The following is a 22,331-nucleotide window of genomic DNA, read 5'->3' as shown; positions in this document are numbered from 1 at the left end:
GCTCTCCCTCCTGATGTGAGCTACACAGGGAGCCTTGTCACAGGATGTCAAGCTGCATACTTGTGCTCTTCCCTGGAACACTGGGGTGGAGGCCCTGGGCTGTTGTCAGCAGAACTAGCTCCAGGACCAGGAGAGGGAGAAGCAGTAGCTCTGGCTGTCTGCTGTAGCTAAGGCGTCCTCTGAGCTAAGTGGATGTGCACTGCCCTCAGTTGGCACTGCCTTAGGAACTTTTGTGAGCCTCTCTGTTTTCCCACATAATTATGTTCAGAGGAATGGTTCATGAAGAAAAGATGCCTATCAGAAAGAACGAAGGGTAGATGTATGGTCATGGGGAGAAGGCAAGATGAAATGCTGACCCTTGTCTTTATAGCACTTTTGACAGTTCTCTGACTTACTCTGATATAGAATCGGTGTAATTGCAGTACCCTTAGGGGACTCGCAGTTTGTTCTAATGTGGAAAAGGGAATTTGCTCTGTATATGCATAGTCAAAGAGGCTACTCTGACTCTGTGACTGTTTTAACATCAGATAGGGTGTCATCTCTGTTTTGTCTAAGCTTCCTTATGACTGCTTCCTCCTACCATCGCTTCTGGATTAAGGCTGAGCCTGTTATTCTGCATCCCTTGTTTCTCCCCTTCCACCCTGGTCTCCAAAGGGTCACCTTCAGGATGGCAGAAGAAATATGTGTTCAGGAGCTAGACCAGGAAGGCATTTTTGATGGAAATTCTTGACTTGTCAAGGCTATGACAATACTCTAGAGTCATATCTCTATGGTGAATATTCCAATATCAAAAGCTTTTGAAATTGTTGACAGAGCCTATTTTGAAAGTTTTAAAACAGAAAGATTGGCTTGGTTGGTTCTTTTAACTGAGTTTTTGTTTTGAAATTTTGATCATCACTAAAAGGTGAAGAAAAAAAGCAAATGTCAAAACTGAAAGCAAACAGCTTGTTATCGAAAAAAAAATGTGAATTGACCTGATACAAGTTGTTTTCAGAGGAACAACCTGCAGACAAAATTTCAATTTTGTGTTTCATTTTGGATCTGATATAACTCCAAAAACTTAAAAATTCTCCCATAACAGGAAAACTCTTTCCTAAAAGTCTACCACACCCCCTCTTCCATCATTCTTCTGGAGCCAAGGATTGCAGCAGGCGTCTGTGAAAAGTTCAGTGAAGGTTGGAGCACGTACACTGTTTTAAACACTGATAGTGCAACAGCAGTCCATCCCACCTAGTGTAAATGATGGATTATCCATTCTTAGTCTGATATGGAGCTTGGATTTGCATGAAAGAAGTCCAAAATTGAAGTAATTAAAAAAGGATGTGGTACTAACACTAGGCTTTGAGTAGGGTAACCGTTGGTCCTTCACCTAAAAAGAAAATCTTTCCCTTCCTTTGCAGGGACTTGATTTGCCAAGCTGAATTATTCAGCCATGGCATAGAGGAACTGTACCCTTTTATGAGTTGTTCTTTGCTACCTTGGTGTTTTCTGTTTTCTGTGTTCCTTGGCCTTCCTGAGGCCCCCATGAGTGGCTTACTGTATGTGTTTTTGCAATCATTTTCTGCACTGCTTATCTGATTGGGTTCATTCTAAGCTATTTGTAGACAGTACAAAAAGAGACCAGATTAAAATCAATGCAGACATTGTGTTCCCACACATGCCCTGTATTCCTAGGTATTAGAAATGGGAATGAGTCATCCAGCAATACAGTTAAGTACTGACAAATGCTTGTCTAAAGCTCTGATAAGTAAAATCTCTTTGACTTATTGCGTATTTTCTGCCTCCACATACTGCTGGTATAAATCTAAGACAAAAATCTACTCTCTACCTCCCCAAGGACAGAACTTGCAGTCTTTGTTCAGGTATATTTTCCAATGAAACGCGTGGGAGTTCTGGGGACTAGAGCACCGAGAATAAATTTATGACACAGGACAGAGAAAAATAAAATAATCCTCCCTTATGGACAGCACTTGTCTGCATCAGTGCAAATGCACGTGTCTCCTCAACCAGAGAACAATGATTTTTTTAAAGCTTTGTTTGGTAATGTTGCTTCTCTCCAACTCAAGGGATGTCTCACTTTCTAAATCATGCTGAGCACACCAGGTTTTAGCTGTTAAAAAGTTGTTAATGAAACGAAGAAAAAGTGACAACTGTGGTAGAAAGGATAACAAAATATCACCTGAAGACAATTCAATGTTTTATCTGTAGTGTTTGTTTTAAGCATATTCCTTGAGAATTAGGTTTAGCTGCAGGGATGTAGTTAAAGTCTTTTTACAACAGGGGAAGGATAATTTACTAGATATACTATTTATGTGAAGACTATACAGGAGTTTATTCTTAAGGCTGTGCTTAAATGAGAAAAAGGCACACAAAGTGATTATTTCAGAAGAATAGAAGATCCCATTAAATAAACCCCCCACAATCATTTATTTAATATAAACACATCTACTCCAGTCAAAGGCAAAAATCAGTTGCTAATACTTGGAGGAGAATGGAGCTAGGTTTTTACAGGAGTCTCTTAGAGTCTCTCTCAAAGACTGAAAAGAAAAAGAGCATATCAGTCCTGCTTCTCCAATGTGGGCTCAAAGCCCTCTGAATTTACCTTCTAACCGGAAATTGTTTAATTTCCAACATACAGAACTTTTCACCCATGTTCTCAACAGTTGCAAGTGCCTGACAATTTTTTTTTCTCCTTTCTCTCTCTCTCTTTTTAAAATATGTGTACAAGAGACATTGGGATTTGTATAAGTTGTCCTGAGCTGGACACTAAAAAAGCACAGGCATTGAATGTTTAAACATATTCCCCCAAGTCTGCCACATGCTTCACTATCATAACCATCTTGTTCCAGCTCCAGGATGCTCAGGAGCAGGAGCAGCAAAGTGAGCAATGGCTCTAATCACAGTATGAGGGAATTAGACTGAAACTTTATTTTTGGTATTTGCAACACAAGATTTGAATGCCAGCAGTCAAAGATAAAAAAATAAAGCCTCATCCTCTCCTTACTGCATTCCCAGCTTGTGTGAGTATCCCTTCTGCCACAGCTCCCCTTAAGCACTTCCCACCTTCCTTGTTTCATGACCTGCCCACTGCTTTTACCCACTCCTGAGCAGAAACCCACAACTCGTCTCTCAAGGGGAGCCCTGGGCTATGGCATCCTGTGTACCTACTGTCCTGAGTGCAAGGTATATTTCTTTGACTTCTCTAACAAACAAATAGCACATGCATTTAGATTTTAGTAAAAATAAATTCCAAAAGAAAACATTCTGCTGAACACACTTTGTCCCCTGAGGAGAGAAGCAGAGAGCACAAACATTTGACAGATGTTAGTCACGTTGCTTAGTGCCTTACTGGAAGGCACTGAGATGCATACACAAGAACAGAGTAAAGATTTGGTGGGATATTTAGTTTACTACACTTTGATACTTTCTCATCTTCCAGCTTTTGAAGAAATTTACAGAAAGTTATAGTGAGAATAAAGCATAACCATAAAATGATTTTTGTGCCTAAACGTGCTGCAAAGGTTGTAGCAAACTGAGCTATGTTCTTGTTTCAGTCCCTGTTTATTTTGTATATAAAGATTTGATTAGGGGTTGTTTCACAAAATCCCTGTCTATGTAGCATACCATCCCCTGTATGTAATGTCCTTTGCTTCCCAACAATTCTTATTCAGGATTAAAAAATAGAAATGATCAAGTGGAATTTACTTTTGTGTACTAAAATTGTGTAAGTTCTAAGTTCATTTTCAGGAAATCTGGTCTTTTGGAACAAAGAGCCAGTAGATGCTGGTATGACTTAAACCCTCTATTTGTCTGCCCAAACAAAACTCTTTGCAAAGGGTTACACCCTTTCATATTCAGCTGCAGCTTAAGTTTTCCTTTTTGCACTCTACATTTATTTTATTTTTCTGTACCCATGTCAACTTTGTGAAATCTAGACATTTTGGCAAGACTTGGTGCATGCATCTTCCCTCTGAAGAAGCAGCGTAAAAGATTTCTAGCCCAAGAAAAATTTCTACTGGGTCAAGAGGAAAAAAGAAAACAGTTGGACACTATATTGGGTTAGGAAAAGATAACTAATGGGTTAACTATTTATATACAGTGAAGTAGATCCATAAATTAGAAGCATCACAGGAAAGAATAATCTGGAACTCAGTCAGAGAAGGTATTTGACACTGGATCAGTCATATTTTCATAGAGCATATACTTTAACTTGTATAACCTAAGGTGATACTGACATTATCCATTTGCCCACCTCGGTTAAACTCAACCAATCCAACTTTAAGAGCATCCAGTTTTTCCAGATGTAGAATGAAAATCTTGCATTTTTTGTATTCTATGAGAACTTCAGTAGGCAAGTACTTAGAGCTTTACTCAACAGAGCAGTATTACAAAACTGAAACTCTTCCACGACTTCATGTGCTAACATATGTTCCATCTTAAACCAGATCAGAGAGAAATGTCTTGACTTGATGAGGCTGAGAATGGGACTTCAAACATGCAGCATGCATAGAGAAAGACAGCAAACAGGAATGCTGTAAAGGTGCTAGAGAAAGCCTCTGAAATTCTGTTCTTTATCTGAGAGTATTTTAAACATATTCACCCAGTGTCATTCTGATGTAAGTTGTCAGGCAGAGTACACTAAATATATATACATTAGAAATCACAAACCGTCAAATATATATATATATGTACTAGAAATCACAATACATCAAAAATACCCAGTTATCACAATGATTCTCCAACTACGGTTCTTGAGAACTCTTACTAGAGATTAAAACCAAGGGGAAAAAATTTCTTGTTGCTTCTTCCCCAGAGTTTATGTAACCCAGACTAACTCCTCGGCTTGTTTTCCAAGCTAAATCTTACTCCACATGCTAGGTTGTTCCTGCAATTTGGAAAGACAGTATGTAACAGCATATTTTGTTGACATCTGTTGCAACAGTAGTTCTGTTAGAATGCTGTAATGAATTCAAGGAAAACTTGTGCTGACTGTAAGCTATCTTGTGATTGCAGAGATATTGCTTCTCTAGATTATTTTGTTGCTTACCTTATGATTTAATAGAGATTTTAAAGCAAGGCTACTTGTTAATGCCCATCATCAGCCCTGCTTCCTGAGAAACTTGTTGCCTCCAGGGCTTCTTTCACATTTCTTTTGTTCAAATGAAATACTTTGCAGATCACCAAAATAATGAGAGAATAGTCACTGCACTTAGTGCTGTGCCAGGAGAGCCAACCTAAGATTCTCAGTTGAGCTGCTGCCTTTACTGTCAGACTCTTTGTCTTACCAGAATTACCTTCTTAGAGCTAATCTATCAAAGCACTCCTCTGCTTTATGCTGAGATACCCAAAAAGAGCTGTTAATAAGTGTTTTTGAGAACTGCCAAGAGAATCTTAGCCATTAAGTGCAGCTTTTCTAAAAAGGGCGACGTCTGACCTTGTTGACCTTAGCTTCCCACTTTTTACAACTTGTTAGCATCACTTACCACTCAGATTAGTGTTAGATTATATCTTCCTTCTCTGAAGGACCCTGCATATTTTGAAAGGCTCTAAAATCAGTAAATGCTAACTGTTGCTTTTATTTTACTGTTTTTCCTTCCTTCCCCATCTGCCTGCTGAATCCCTCACTGATGTTATTAATCTGTCCTTGTCTTTCACTGAAACTTCTAATGCACTCCTAAACTGTATGTGGGGTTTCACTCTGGTCACTGCAGTGATGAAGGTGGCAGTCTCAGCTGGCCAGGTAAGTAGCCCATGTTCTGATCTCTGTGCCCATTCAGGTGGACAAGCTTCTTCCCTGCTGCAAATGTCATTTATTGTTAGAATATGTTTTCCACCTTAAGTTTTCCATCAGCTTTACAGGCTTTGGAGCCGGCCCACATAAAAATGCATTGAAGTCAGATTATTACAACCTAAGAACAAAGAAAGATCTTCACCCAAACCCTTTCCTATGGAACAGAGTATTCAGCGTGGGAGTCATGAAGAAGTATCAAGTTTGCAATTATTTCATTCTTCCTACATTATTTAATACAAACTTCCTTGCTTCTAGCCTCAGCGAAGAAATCCTGTTCATGAACTAAGGTGTTCTGTTGCTGAAAAGCTTGAGCATCTCAGCTGGGCTTTTACAACTTAAAAACCATCTTGTAAAGCACAAGAATTACAGCATTAGAGATGAGGAGAGGTTCAGATATTTTACCTATTCCAGATTTTAGGAATGTTCTAAACTGAAAGTGAACTTTTGGGCTATGTCTCCTCATATAGGTAAGCTATCATCACCTATTAGCTTTGTGTGGAAAGGAGGCTTGGCTGCAACATTTGTGTAGCATGGGAGAACAAGATGGCTCCTTTTTGTATTTCCAGAAATACACATCATATCTGTGCTTTTTTTTCTAACTATAGAAACAAACAGGGGGGTCATTTTTGTTCATACTGTCTCTTTGTTTGATATGACAATGCACCAATTACCAGTAAAGAGCTATAGGTTTAAAATTACTCTTTCTGATGCAGCCCAGCTTCCTCGTATGAATGTTACCTGTTTTTCCAAAACTAAGAGCGGAACCACAAGTCCCTGTCTTGTCAGCCCTTAGCTGCCATATGGTAGCTCCAACAGCTGTTGGCAGCCCAGCAGTATTATGTTGCATGCAAAAGAGGAATGTGGTGATACTATAGTTCAGATCTTCAGCTGGTATAAATCTCCATAGCTGCCTCAACTCAAAACAGATCTCTGTTTTATGCATTCGAGGACACATAAAGGCTGCAAAATGAACTGTGGTGTGAAAATCGCTGAAAAGGGGAAAGTCTGTGTTCATAAATGCACATGACATAGTGCAATTTATTCATGGAATGATCTGCTGAGCTTCATGATCAGGATAGTCCTGGTCTCTTTAAAGCCAGGTAAATCAACAAGCTTTTCTCAGCTGCAGGATACTGTGAATGTGGCTCTCAAGCTTCAATGTTGAATATGTTCTCAGTCATCTGTTTTGGTATTACAGTTCCAAACATATTCTGGTGCAAGGTTATCACGTGCAGAGTTTAGGTCTTGGATTTCTTAGTACACACTGGGGTAGATGTGCACACTTGTCAGTCTATGGCTTGAGATTTCTGCTGTTACATTTCCTATAATTGAAATGTCCTGCTTCATTTGAAACAGTTTTTCTTCAAGGGTCTATTCATTGTATTCTGGGTTCTTCACTGCAGACCTTGTATGCAAGACTGTTTTGGCATTCCCTGTGCTCTTGGTGATTTCCAGGCTGCCACAACTGGAGGTGTAAGGGTTAACCACAACCACCACTGAGAACCTTCTTACCTTTGATGGTGTAGCTTGGAACAAATAGGGTCCATGTTTTCACAACACGATATTTTTCTTATCTGCTGAAACCTAGTTCTAGTGCTAATCATATTTTCCGGGTAGCTGTCATAGTTTCTGTTTGTTCAGAAGAGGGGATTCTGGTTTATCAGTTTTTGACCAGAGCGCATTCCTTATCACCTGCCCATCACATGCTTTTTAACCTTTTATTTCTAAACGCAGTTATTACCCTTCTTCATTCTGCCCTTCTTTGGAGTTGAGGTTTACCTCATTCCAGTAGCCCTTGATTCTGCTCAGGCTTCTGTTTTGATTCTCCCATTGGCCTTTGCAATAGACACTCAGACACTTCGCAATTTTGACTTCTCAAATTAAATACTGAACCCAGATCCATGTTTATTCCACATGACACCTTGAAAATTAAGTGAATAGAAGACCTCCTGAGAGTAGACAATTGATCTAACTTGAGGACACATCTCTCCAGAGGAAGAATCCAACTACACATAAGACCTGTATGAAAATAAGCGTTGTTAAACGTTGTTACTAAGAAATAACTTCTACCCTTCTCTGTTTAATTTTTAACTATTATGGTTTCTGCTCTAAAGACAAGAGTTTGGATTGCACATCCTGCCTTCAGCAGCTCCTAGCACCTGGGATTACTGGAGCAAGGGTTTTTCACTGGGTTTGGATAGGGGACCCTCCCTACCCTGAGATGTGTAAGTCCGAAATAAATTAAGGGCATAACCCTCACATAACAATGGATAACATTGTTCAAGATAATCTGATTTACTTTTTGTGACATTTGTGCCTGTAAAGAGCAGAATCCACATAGATTGCACATGATGAAGAACCACAGCTACTACATGCTCATCCCCACATCTGCTTTTGGCACCTACCAGCCAGTTACAGGGGGTAATTGAGAGGTTCCCATGGCTGCTCTAGAAGTGATCAAGGTGCTTGATACCACTTGCATTTCATTACTGTGTCAGGTGGGATTTATTTTTGTAGGCAAATCATCAGCCGAGAGGAAATAGTTGTGCTCTGTGCTTATATATGTCTTGAAATTTTGCTGGCTCTTGCTTAGAGCTGTCATACTGACATCATTGCAGTGAGCCATGGGTTCCTACAGCAGCTGCCAATTAGAAACAGAATGAACATATCATTCTTCAAGTGGAGGAAGTTAACAACTGGTCTTTATTATTGTGTAATTAAGTTAAGGATCTGGTCTTGGTCTTTAAAACCTTCAAAGTCCTTGGCTCAAACTGTTTCTGGGACTGTCTTTCCTTCTCTAGCCAGTGACCACTAACATCACTGCCTTCTCAAGGAAGCACAAAAGAAGCTTGCTTGCTTGCTTAATTTGGTTTTCATAGCATGAATTATTCAGCAGACAGGCAAGGCACAAAAACCAGGAAACAAACCCAACATATACAAGACACTTAAAAAGCCAGTAGCTAGCAACAATTTCTCAGGGACAAGATACACGTCAAAATTGAAGAAAAATTTGTATATAAAGCACTCTGGGAGGGTATCTACTGCTAAGTTTTATGTTCATGCTGTTTGCACCTTACCTGGGTCTTTCCATGTGATGCACAGTGAGAGAAGCTGTGCCCTCTCTCCCATTTGTACACCCCCATTGGGACTGTGTTGGTGCTCTGTTTACATCTTCCCCTGCTAAACTGCTGCTCCTTCATGGCACTTGCACGCAAAATAATCTTCTCTATTTTTAGGTTCTTTGACTCACATCCTATGAAGAGCAGCGGCGCATTGGGCATGTTTGGTTTAATTTATTTATTTCTCATCACTTATTAATGGTGTGTAACACATGTATATGTCATTTAGATGCCTGGATTTATCCTTCGTATTTTTAAAATTATGTAATGAAGTCTCAGCAGGCTCGGGATGATTCTGTTTATGGGTTTGGTTTTTTTTTGTGCTGACTTGCTTTTGCTGCCTTTAAAAGTCAGCAGGAATTCTGTCATTGACTAGTGGAAATGAGAGTGTTTCTCAAGTGAAATTTTCACCCTGTATTCTCACCCCCCCACCATTTTCTATTCTGACAAGTATTTAAATATGACACTAGATCTCACCACTGTCTGAAATACCCATGGGAGAGTACACGTTCTTTTTAATTACATTTTGAATTAAACCTTTGGAAAAATCCTGAAAATATCAGAAGATATTTTCTTAATGTTAAAGATCTTAGATGAATTCAACAAACTGAGGCTGAACTGGCTTTTCTACCTCAATCTCAGTGACCCAATTACTGCTTCCCTCTTTAAAATAATGACCCAAATTTCTGTTCCATTATGTCGTTACAAAACCAAACCTCAGTTTAAGATTTTCAGCTTTAGGCAGCCAAAATCCAATATGTTTAGCCAATATGTTGCTAAAAAATTGAACAAAAAGCATCTGGATTTCCAGTTACTGAGCACTTATAATTTTCACTCACTTTAGTAACAACTGTGGCTACTCGACACTTCCAAAAATCAGGCCAACCTGCTGAGGTTCTTTTTATATAGTGATGTAGCGACCTGATTTTCAAAACTGTTGAGTACAAAGAAATTTTAGTAAACCTAGGGCATCTTTAGGTACTTCATTAATTTTTATATTAAACCAGTACTTGCATGAAATCTGCAAGAATTTGCTGAAGTCTCCAGAAGCATTCAGAGATGTAACAGAATATTAACTTGGTCTCTTGGGTTCGTTCTGTGACACTGGACATGATTTACACATGTAGATCCCAGAGCGATACTGTTAGGGTTTAACCACATCCTGAGCTTTCCTTCTAATTATTTTTCTCAATGAATGTTACAATATGCAGTAACATTTTGGTACAGAGAGCAATGACACATCCTGTACCAGAACAGATATGATCACTGATAATAGAACAGAGAGGTCTTTGTTCATCTGTTTGAAAAACAACCAGCTACCGTTTTAATCTTTCTTTGAAAACTATTTTGTGCTCCATCTACAGTGTATAAAGGAATAGATTTAGGTTTTAAGGAATAAATCTACATTTTTGACATATTGCTCCAAAATCTGGACAGGTAAGACAAGTCTCTTTCCTCAGCCCTTCTGCATATATGTGGGTCAGTTCAAATGCCTACATATCATCCTGTAAAATTGTTCTGCCAACAGAATGAAGAGTTAGTGAATGTGGTGGTTAATCTCTACCTCCCCCCTCACCTCTGAAATTGAAGGATGTACTTTGCCCACCCCTCAAATTATATTTCTAGTCATCTTGTTCTGAAAAATTCAGCACTGGAAATTTTCACTCCTCTTTTCCCTTGCAAAGCCTATACATGCTTTTATGTTTCCAAAAATAATTTATATGCAACTGCCTTGGGTACAAAGATTTTTTTTTTTTAAACTAACTTGTCCTCTTTTCTTCACATTTTTTTTCCTTTTAGAAAAACTAAAAAGACTCCTTTGGGACTGGACTGTTTGCCCCAAACCAAGGAAAATTAGTACCTTTTTCTCACAGTATTTTATTACTCTGGCCTCTGAACCTCAATCAATATTGTCATTTTGCCTGAAATACACAGAGCTCACAATCACAATTCTACTTTCCTCACTTTATTTTGTGAATTTTTTTTTTTTATTGTACTGGTCTTTGGTCTCCTATAGACCTGTTCTGTGGTAATCACAGTGATTTTAACAACAACATCTAACTTATTTGTCTGCTAAAATCTTTAAAACCACAAGAAAACACTGGGAAAGGGGGGAATGTCTTTGACACCTTCTGTGTATACAAAAGCAGCATTTTGAGATTGATTTTTAAAATTTAATCCAGTAATTAATTTAATGTAGTGGCTTTAGCTGGTTGTATTAGCCATTTCAAGATTGTTCCTACAAGATTAAGACCATTAATTCTCTGTCATTTCCCCTGCTCAGGTAGTATACAAGTCACATTTTACATCTGTGCTATTCAGAAGGATTTTCTGTCTCCTGTAAAATGCTGCATTTTGATCTGTCTCAATATTGCTTTGGGCACTTTACTGAGCTGTAAGTACATGGCTGTGCCTGTGTGTATTAGGAGTTTTTTTTTTAAACTACTGTTTTACACTAGATTTGTGTCTTCACATTAGCAGAATAAGAACCCAACAATATTGCAAAATTTAAAGTCTTGTCATCAGCTTTGCTGAGATATCAGTTGGGCCTAGGAGATAAAAATAAGAGAACAGGTGAATTGAGAATTCATGGAAAATGTGGAGTAGCTGTATCATAATTTTTATGTGAGACTCATTGTCTCTTTTAAGCTTTGGACTACTTGCCACCTAGTTGACTGAGAGCCCACCTCTCATCCGCTGGGAGTGGGAGTAAGTCAGCGCTGGATTGGTTTGAGCGAATGGAGTTATACTGGGCTAGGTGATGCTGGGATGACACCAAAGTCCCCTGGAGCTCGCAAGATGTTACAGCAGAAGTGCCCCAAAGGGGCTGCACTGAGAGATGTCTTCTTCCCTGTGGGTAGGAAAGAGAGGAATGCTTTTTATAAGTTAAGGGGCTGTGTGACAAAGGAGACAGAAACTATTGAAGGGGTGCCAGCTGCTATGTGCAGAGAGGTGGCATGTTTTGTAGGAGAAGACAATGAGAAAGAGAGCAGGATCCCAACCTTTTTGCAAGGCTCTGATCAATGTCAGATGTTTGGAAGTGAGCCTATACTTGTTTTATTGTTTTACCTAGATATAAATGTAGACTCAGATTTTGCCCTCTCAGATGAGTACTCAGACTCCTGGGCTGCTGCTTTGCTGCTTCTTGCTTTCTCCTTCTGGCCCCAGGAATTCTGCATTTCTAGCTGCACAGGCAGGACAGAAAGCCTTCAAAAATAGGGAAAAAGGCAACTCACACAAGCTCGATATGGGTTTACATATTGGACATTGACCTTCAGTTTCTAGTTTGGGAAACAGTTGGTCCCACACATCTTTGCTGCATTCTGGTGCAGCAAATTTTTGGTGCACAGAGTCAGAATATGGAGTGTCCCAGCTACACCACACATATTTAAGGCTGTCCTACATAGACCTGTTTTTACTAGTGGAGGAAGTACCATCCTTTTCTTCCTCTCTGCTTCCTTGTCCCTTGTTTTGTAGCCCAGTAGGTATGATTTTTTTGCCACTGCAAGTAAAAAGTCAAGGGCTTTCTGTTGACCTAACAGTGCAGGGATTAAAAACGTGCCTGGACTTGTCTTGGCCTGAGCTGTTTTTAGCTTGTTTTTGCTGTGATAACCCTTACCTAGCAATCAGCAAACGCCTGCATTTGTTTTAGTTTAGCTTTCGTTTTTGGTGATAACAAGTAGTTTTTCCTCTGTGGATTGACCTGTCTGTGACTCCAGACTGAAGTGTGGTGTGGAAGAGCATGGGTTACTGCTCTCCTCCCACCACTCTTCATGCTCTGCCAGGGTTTGTCTGACGAAATGCTTCACTGCATTGGGGAGCTAATTGTCTCAAAAATAGTAATATTTGACAGGATTTTTTCCTTTCCGGCTGCAAACAGCTTAAATAGTATGGCTGCTCATGGCTTTAGTGTGGAGGAAAGGTGGGTGTTGAATCACAGCTCTCTCGGTATTGCCATCCCAGCCAAGGATCTGGCATCTAAACCCAGAACATACATTCTGCTACAGGATTCAGGCATCTCAGGTCTTTTGCAGATCTAGGCCAAAGAGATTTTTCTAAGGACCTCATTTAAATTCTAGCAAAGCAAAGAAATGCATAGACCAGCACCCCAACCTGCAGACTATGGCTTCTTTCCCTCTTGTGTAACGTATTTTTTTGCAGTCTGTTTTATTAGGAGAACGTTGGTTTGAACAGTAGGACTTTGCACAACTTTGCTTTTAGAGGAAAAGCTTCAAAATATATTTGTTCCTACTGTTTCAGAAGAACTTGCATTTTTCTTGTACTAGGAATAGTTGCTCAAAAATTAAGAAAAAATAAAACACTATCAGGAAGCCAAAAACTTTGCTACTTTTTCTTTGAATACAACCCCCACTCCAAATTATTCACACAGTTCTATTTCTAGATAGAATTTTAAAGCCTTCACTACTTCAAAAGGAAAATACTGCAAATTTCTGCTAAGAGGTTATCTCTGTGAAAGGGAAGAGACTGGTAATGAGTAACCTTTCTCTTTTTCTTTTGCTTTAGAACATTTTAATTATGTTCTAATTACTTCAACATATTTAATATACTTCCAATATGTATTTGTACAGTATGCAGGCAAATGATTTTCCAAAGCCTTATACAATATAGTGAGTCATAAATGATTGCTGTTTCCACTCCCCCCAAGTCGAGTGTGAGTCACAAAGTGGTAAAGTCTGTCTCCCCGGAGCGCTGAATGAAACCCACCTGATTTCAGGGAGTGAGTACAAAGCTGACAGCTGAGTGGCATGTGGAGATCTCTTGGCTGAACGGTGCGTGTCTGCCTACACATCTCTTACCTGCTGTGGAAAATGGGCATATGGCAGCCTTTTGGGATGTCATAGCGATTTGCTGATCCCAGCACGTCCCACAGCCACTACGGGAAGGCTCTGGCTACGGCTGTGCTCCAGCTGTGCACCCTGTCGTTGGGTTATGGGGGTGGATTTCCTAACCACTCTTCATTTGGCACTGAAGTTTCCAAGTTTTTGGGCTGTGTGTGGGGACAGATTCCAGTTTGACTCAGTACCTCTGCATGGCAGTCACCCCCTCAGCTGCGTCAGTGGGGTGGCAGCAGTTGCCGAGTGGGTTTTGGCAAGTTGCTTATAGCTGTGCACACACAAAGCCTCTGCTCCCCACAAACACATGCTATGTGAAAAGAAGTCCCTTGAAATCAGATGCCTCAAGGCGGGTGAGATTTGCTTCCTTCCGTCCCTGGAAAATTAAATCTATTTCTTTCCACAAAGGAAAGATTCATAGTGTAGGGAATAATGTATCCTCGAATTCTGGGATCCATTCTAACCAGGCCACAAAATTATCTTTGGGTGTACAAGACTAACAAGTCCTTATCTTCTGTTGATAAAATTTACCAATGTATTCTCAAGGAAATTTTCTTACCTCTTAATGTTCTCAATACAGGTTGTTGTCAATAATCAACTATTTGAATAGTATCCTGGCAGTCAGGCAACACCACAGCTATTCCCACCTGAAGTTTCAAGGGTACAAATTTGTCATTATTAATTTTTGCTGATATATGAGAATAACAGCTTCTTAGATTTGATATTCCCAAACACCTCTATACTGCAGTTTTTAGTAGCTTATCTTTTTACCACTGATTTTTCTGAAGGCCGCCTTTCAGAAGCAGAATGACCACCTCTAACAACAAATGAAGGATCAGGTAAGATAGCAAAAGTTATTTTTTAAAATACTTTGTAATGTACCTCTAAATAATTTTCTTTCTAAATTTGTGGTTTCTGACTTGGGTTCCTTAATAATTTTAACAAAAAAAATACCAGTCAGGGATCAAAGGGGTATTCCTTTAAACACGTAGCAAATAGCCATTCCCATTAAAAACTTGATAGTGTAAAACCCTTATAGAATCATAGAATGGTTAGAGTTGGAAGGGACCTTCAAAGGTCATCTAGTCCAACCCCCCTGCAAGAAACAGGGACATCCCTGACTAGATCAGGTTGCTCAGAGCCTCATCCAGCCTGGCCTTGAACATTCCAGGGATGGGGCATCCACCACCTCTCTGGGCAACCTGTTCCAGTGTTCTACAACCCTCATTGTAAAAATTTTTTTCCTAATATCCAATCTAAATCTACCCCCCTCTATTTTAAAGCCGTTACCCCTCGTCCTATCGCAACAGGCCCTACTAAGCAGCCTCTCCCCATCTTTCTTGTAGGCCCCCTTGAGGTACTGGAAGACCGCTATCAGGTCTCCCCGGAGCCTCCTCTTCTCCAGGCTGAACAGCCCCAACTCTCTCAGCCTGTCCTCATAAGAGAGGTGCTCCAGCCCTCTTATCATCTTTGTGGCCCTCCTCTGGACCTTCTCCAGCTGGTCCATGTCCTTCTTATGTAGAGGGCTCCAGAGCCGGACACAGTACTCCAGGTGGGGTCTCACCAGGGCAGAGTAAAGGGGGAGAATCCCTTCCCTCGACCTGCTGGCCACCCTCCTCTTGATGCAGCCCAGGATGCAGTTGGCCTTCTGGGCCACAAGAGCACATTGCCTGCTCATGTTGAGCTTCTCATCCACCAGCACTCCCAAGTCCTTCTCCTCAGGGCTGCTCTCGATCCATTCTCCGCCCAGCCTGTATTTGTGCCTGGGATTGCCATGACCCAGGTGCAGGACCTTGCACTTGGCCTGGTTGAACATTATTATACAAACATTTTAACATTTGTATAACTTTCTTTGGAGAAATACTTGCACTGGTTTCGGCATACTCTTTATGCACTTCAAATGTGATTCAGCTCACTTAGTTTTGACCATTTTAGTGTCAGATGTCTAGTCTAACCAATTTTCCTAGGTTCCCACTACAGTCACTGGAGAGAGATATTCGCCTCTGAAGGGGAGATTCATACCTCCTATCTTAGACTTTTGCCTCTGTCAATTGACAACAGAAGTGTAGCCTAGACAACTGTGTAGATTAGATTCCTGTCTCAGATTAGGTGAGATAAATTCTGTTCTTGGCCATCTTTGTCCATGACAATTTACAGGATTGGAGCGAAGTTGTTTAAACACCTGAAGTACCTGTGGGGACTGATAGACTAATTGATTTATTTAGAAGCTTTCCAAACTATGAGTACAAAACAAAGAAAAATCATTTATATTTTTCTTTACAGGAAAAAAAAGAAAGGAAAAACGTAGAAAATATTTTAGTGTTTCCCTTTCAAGTGTAAGAACATGGTAACAATAAAGAATAACAATGAAAAATACCTATAGTGCAGAAATTGGTAACAGCACAGACAATTAAGAGGTAAATTTGCTAAGTGCGTTTAGATGCCTCAAACATAGCCTTGAGTTTTCAGTAGCTGTACATAGGTTTAGCTACACATTTTAATAACATCAGGCAGAATTCACATGTGAGCCATGCCTGCTGCTTTTTCCCCAGATTTCCCTTTCTGATGAGTCAACAGCCTCCCTTCAGGCAATGGACAGAGTGCAAACCAACAGGGTGACCAATCTTCCCCATATCAAGAGTCAGGAAAATATAATTTACTGCCAAGGCCATCAGGCTTGAAAATGTGCTCTGTGTAGCATTTTATAGATTGTTTTTTACTATGAATGCTAACTGAATAACCTAACCAAAGTTCCGGTCTGTGCAGTCTACTTGATGATAAGCCAACAAAAGAGAAAAGCACAAAAATTAGAGAAATTAGAGTCCTCAAATATCAGTGATTCTTTCTTCCATTACCTCTTATTTTCTAACCTTAGACCTTTCTTCCTTTATTTGTTAGGTACTTCTGCCTTCCCTTTCTGACTGTCTCACTTCTTGGCTTACCTAGTTTCACCTACAGCTTCATGCTCATGCATTTGGACTGGCTGAGATAAAGAAATTAGAAATTATCTGGATGGGTAGCAGAAAGATGCTGCAGCTGCTTCTATTTCTCTTCCACCTTTGTCTCCATCTACTTAGCTGAAGAAAAACTACTAGTGAGGCGTCTTTGCAAAAGCTCTGTCTTCAATGTAAATAAGAAACCTTGGCTTGCAAGATGCCGTTTGGCTACCAGGGAACTGCATGACCATGAGATTTAGACTTGGATGCATGTACATAGAGTTAACCTGGCAATATCACAAAAAAAAAAAAAAAAAGTGTTTATAAGGCTTCTGATCTGTGGGCTCAAGTCAACTCAAAATGCCACAGGTTCATTCTTCAAATTCTGAGGTGCTTTCCTAACACTATACAGCCTGAATGATGGTATCATGTATACAGACTGCACCCATAGTATGCTGGCAGCTGCAGGGAAAAGAATCATAGAATCATAGAATAGTTTGGGTCGGAAGGGACCTTCAAAGGTCATCTAGTCCAACCCCTCTGCAAGGAGCAGGGACATCTTCAACTAGAAAGAAAGCAATTTAAAGTTGTAGTTTCATACACACCAATTCAGAGCAGCTCTTAGCTATAATATGGCTGAAGACCTTGGCAAAGGGAAAAGTGAGAATAGGTTTTGTGGTATCACTGCAAAATGTGTAAATAAGGTGTGATTTACTCACTGTGATTATTCAGACCTTTACTGCAAGGGTTCTGTGTATATTTATACATAATTTTTTAAATGGGGAAATATACTAGATTTAGTGCTTGAGACATTTCAGCTTTGTGATGTAACCCAATACTGAGGAAAAGATCCACTGAAAAGTTCCTTTATGCAAAATGTAAGGTGGATAGAGATTATCTCGCAATAAACTCATTAATTTAATCTTGATATTCACGTTACATGCAAGTGCCTTGGCCTTTGTTCACACTCACTTTCTTAGTCCATTTGCACTCAGTGAAATTTCAAGTCACTCAAAAATTACAAAAGGAGAAACTCTGAGTATCATCCAGACATGAGATGAAAACATCTTTTCCGAAATGAATTAGAATCCTAAAAGATGTATTAATTGCACATGCAGTATTTTAACATTTTCCTGGGAATCAAAATCCCTGGACTGCACTTCCCATAGACTTTTGTTCATAGAATATACTTTTCCTGCCTTTCACAATCTGAATATAAAAGGCAAAGTGTGACAAGATTAGACGTGGACTTCATTTCTGGTTGTTTTGTAGCACAACTGTATAACTGGAATAATTTGAAGAGCAAGGCAGAGACTTGATGCCAGCTGGAGAGGTAGCTGACATGGATCAGGCAGTCACTGCATGTTAGTGCTCCTGGTCACTCCTTGCAGGGTCTCTGTTATGTTGACCATCTCATGAACTCAGTCTCCTCACATGGGCACCTGAAGCCCCATGGTAGAAGCACAGAGGAGTATGGATGTGCTAGGTCAGTGTTACTTGGGTTGCCTTCCTACATCAAATGGAGTTACACTAGTCTCCCGTCCTCAGAAAGAGTGTTTATTTATTCCTGTCACAGATAATTGTTAGGCTTATATGGAGTATTTGGTGCATGTTTGTGTGCCACGAGTCTCAGCTAGTTGACTTTGAGTCATGGTATTTCTTACCCAGAAGAGAGGGTGGGTCCCTTCTCTGCTGACGAAAGAGCTGTACTTGGAGTGTGGAAAGAACCTCAACTTGAGGTGACATGTCTTTTGCCTATATTTCTACTTTAACCCTCGAGTCGTTAAACTTCCTGAAAAAAAATCCTCAAGGTAAGTGAAGAGGAAGGACTGTGAGTGATTTGGGCCTGAATTGTGGAATTTGGGAGACACGCTCATTTACCACAGATCTGGTGATACAGCTCTCAAGTATTTTATCAGGACAAGAGCCTAGGTTGTCTGGCGTATCCTAAGCTGGTTGTGCATCAGAAACAGGCTAACCGTATTAACACAAGCTAATAAATCTTGCTTCTTTGCTGAGCAAATTGCATGGGTGGGTGGAGCTTGGATTAAGTGCAGGTATTTTGCTTCTGGTACTCTGGTTAGTTCTTCCTGAGAAAATTTAGGTATTTCTACATTGCAGTATCAGACTAAGAAATATAAATGTATATAAATACATTATTTATATATGTATATAAAAACAATTACATATAATTGTGTTTTGATGTGTACCTATAATTGTTGAGTGTGTTCATATATATGTAATTGTTGATGTATCCCTGTTGGTAGCAAGGCAAAAATAGCACTTCGCTCTCTAACAAGGGGCTGCAGGATGTACTAAAAATTATGAAAGACTGTCATGGTGATTGTAACCATGTAAATGTATATAATTGTGACGTGAAATGTATGATTCTTTTTTTCACAGTCATTTTCTCTGCAGGTACTGAATAACTTTTATTCTAATAGCTCTAAGGTAGAGACGCTACCTCTTCTAAGAGCTCTAAGGTAGTGTAAGAGTAGTTCTTACACTAACATTGTATTTTTCCTCATAATTATTTCAAAAGTAAGAGACTGTTTCAGAAAAAGCTAGTAAAAATGCTGATACGTAAGATCATCAATAGATATTCAAGAAACATATGCACAATTGAAGAGATTCCAGAAGAAATCATCAGGAATGATCTGCGATCTAAGAAACACGACTTTTTTTTTTGAGGAAACACTGAAGCAATCAGTAGTTTTTAGTCTAGATAATCTGCAAGAATGTAAAATTTAATGGCAAATGGGAAGGTGATAAACTAAGGAAAACACACACAAAAATAGTTTAAACTCAGACAAGGAAATCCTTAGAAACAGTTTACTGAACATATGTTTTTCAGGAATTATTTCCAAATCTGTATTTCCACCCTCCTGAACATAAAAATCTTTAAAAAGAAAGAAAGAAAGAAAAAAAAAAAGGGAGTTTTCTGTTTAGAGACATAAATATTCTGTTCCAGTTTTTTGAATGTAAAAACTTCAAAACTCACAATTTCAACTGCTGTCTTTAAGGGTTTCTCACCGAGGTTGGTGCTGAAGAGGCCAGACCTTCAGAAGCATTTCTTTACCTACTTCTTATAGATGTCAACTGTGTACCTCTCCATACATCTGTTTAGCTCAAATTTTTTTTTTTGTCTTCAGTGCTTATTTTTCCAATGCTGACTTTTCCTGATGTCAATTTTACATTATTTGTGAGAACATTTCTATTTTCATGACCATTTAATCTGCACACCATTATGTTCAGATTTGACCACCAAAAAACATTTGTGAGCATTCATTCCTACTCTGCATAGATATTTGCTGAGAAATGGAACTTTATGGTGTTTCTGTCCTTCAGAGTTCTGCTACTTTCTCTGAAATTTTCACAACTACCTCTCTTTGTCATTGATGACATAGTAACCTATAAACCTATTTGTGTATTGATATGGGCACATTGTTTATGTAGATAGCAATATAAATAGATTGCCTTGAGCTAATTGTCTCTTATTTAAAATGCCAATAAAGAGGTAACCAGAGGTACCACAGACTATTTCCTTTTTCATCTTTCTCTATAAATTTACCTGTTATTACATGACAGGAGCTAAGTACATAGAGTAACAAATATATTTCAGTGTGTTGAAAGGTTTTATCCACACATTGGGAGCATATATGCAGATGTCTCTTGTAATTACCTACCCTTTGTTTATATTAAAAATGAAAAAGTAAGTTCAGATCTAGTAAGTGAAGTAGAATCATAGAATGGTTTGGGTTGGAAGAGACCTTAAAGATCATCTAGTTCCGACTCTCCTCAGATGGGCAGGGACAACTTCCACTAGACCAAGTTGCTCAGAGCCACATCCAGCCTGGCCTTGAACACAAGTCCTTCTCCTCAGGGCTGCTCTCAATCCATCCTCTGCCCAGCCAGTCTTTGTGCTTGGGATTGCCCTGACTCATGTGCAGGACCTTGCCTTTCACCTGGTTGAACTTCATGAGGTTTGCACAGGCCCACTTCTCCAGCCTGTCAAGGTCCCTCTGGACGGCATCCCTCCCCTCCAGCGTGTAAACCGCATCACGCAGCTTAGTGTTGTTGGCAAACTTGCTGAGGGTGCATGCTGTCCCACTGTCCATGTCACCAAGAAAGATGTTAAACATCCCAACACCGATGTCTGAGGACCGCCACTCATCACTGATCTCCACTTGGACACTTTGAGTGCAGCCACCCAGCCAATTCCTTACCCGTCGAGTGGTCTGTCCATCAAATCCTGGTCTCTCCAGTTTAGAGGCAAGGGTGCCTTGTGGGATAGTGTCAAATGCTTTGCACAAGCCCAGGTAGCCTGTATAATTTAATGGTAAAACAGCTGAGGCATTATGAAAGCTTTTTCTTGCACTTACGATTAATCATTTTTATATTAAGGCTGCTGAGAGCAGCATAAATGCAATTCTCATCCTTTGTCACTGCTGATGTCATCAGTGTCAGCTGAGTACTTTCAACAGACATCGTGCTGTATACTTAGATTGAAAATGCAGCCCAAAGCTCTCTTCTGGAAAGATATCACGGTTTGTCATATTGATTATAATAAAATCTCTTGGGTGCTGGGCAGAGTTCCCCTGAAATACCTGTTTCAAGCTGAAAAGTGCAGTTGTCAGCACAGTGTTAAAGCTGAGCAAGGCTGTGAAAGGTTTAGTATTCTAGCTCTTAATATCCAGCCTGTCCATCTGTTTACAGCAGTATGTTTCTTTACATGCTAGTGCTTCCCATGCACAGCCTGTCTCCCACCTCAGCAAAGGAAAGCCTTTCCCTGCCACGCCTGGCCTCATGGCAGTACCACTCATGTTAGGCTGCAGAGGTCCTCTATCCCAGCCAAGTCCTTTCCCTCTGCTCTCTTCCTGCTCAGCTATCATGCCTGTGACCAGGCTTCCAGCTCATCAGCCATCTGCAACACAGCCATGTTCACAGCTTGCTCTTTTTGAAATCGTGTCCTCCCTGGGCTTTCAACATGTCTGAGGGATTGGTGTCCTCCTTCTCCCCCTGTGTTTCTTTATAGGTTCCAGAGCTGATGTTGCACTCCAAATCAGCCTCAACTAAAATATCGCTCTCTTTTTCCCAGTTAAATCATTTTCATGCTTCTTTAAGAAGCTAGGGTCTGCTATGTTGTTTTTTTTTTTTCTGTCTGTGGTACCCAGGTCTCTTGTCTGTCTCTTATTTTTTTTCAGATAAACCCTTTTGGACTACTACCCATGCTGCTCCTCATGCTTGCTTTATAAAGCTCTCCAAAGCTGATTTGTTCTTTTCAGGTCTTCCATGAAAACTCTTCTGTTTTAAGATTTCTGTAAGACTTTGCCAGAGACCACAAGGCCACACACGGAGAACTGTACTGTCTTATTGCACCACCTTCGGCATCTCTTTCCAGCAGTCGCCTCTTCTAGTCAGATCTAGTCAGTTTTGGGCAGGCACTACATCCAGTTAGTGTTTGGTGTATTGCTGAGCATTACCGTAACAGTACTGCTGGTGTTCTCTGTGCACTGGTCAGCATGTATTCATAGAGCACTTTCTTTGTCTATCTGGATGTGAGTTCAGAGTGGGCAATATAAAATGCTGGAACAAATTCCCATTGGTAGAAGTGATGCCTTACTGACAGGGA

The sequence above is a fragment of the Chlamydotis macqueenii genome, chromosome 3 (assembly GCF_036417535.1).
Source record: "Chlamydotis macqueenii isolate bChlMac1 chromosome 3, bChlMac1.mat, whole genome shotgun sequence".
NCBI classification, from domain to species: domain Eukaryota; kingdom Metazoa; phylum Chordata; class Aves; order Otidiformes; family Otididae; genus Chlamydotis; species Chlamydotis macqueenii.
This window is presented reverse-complemented; position numbering follows the sequence as displayed.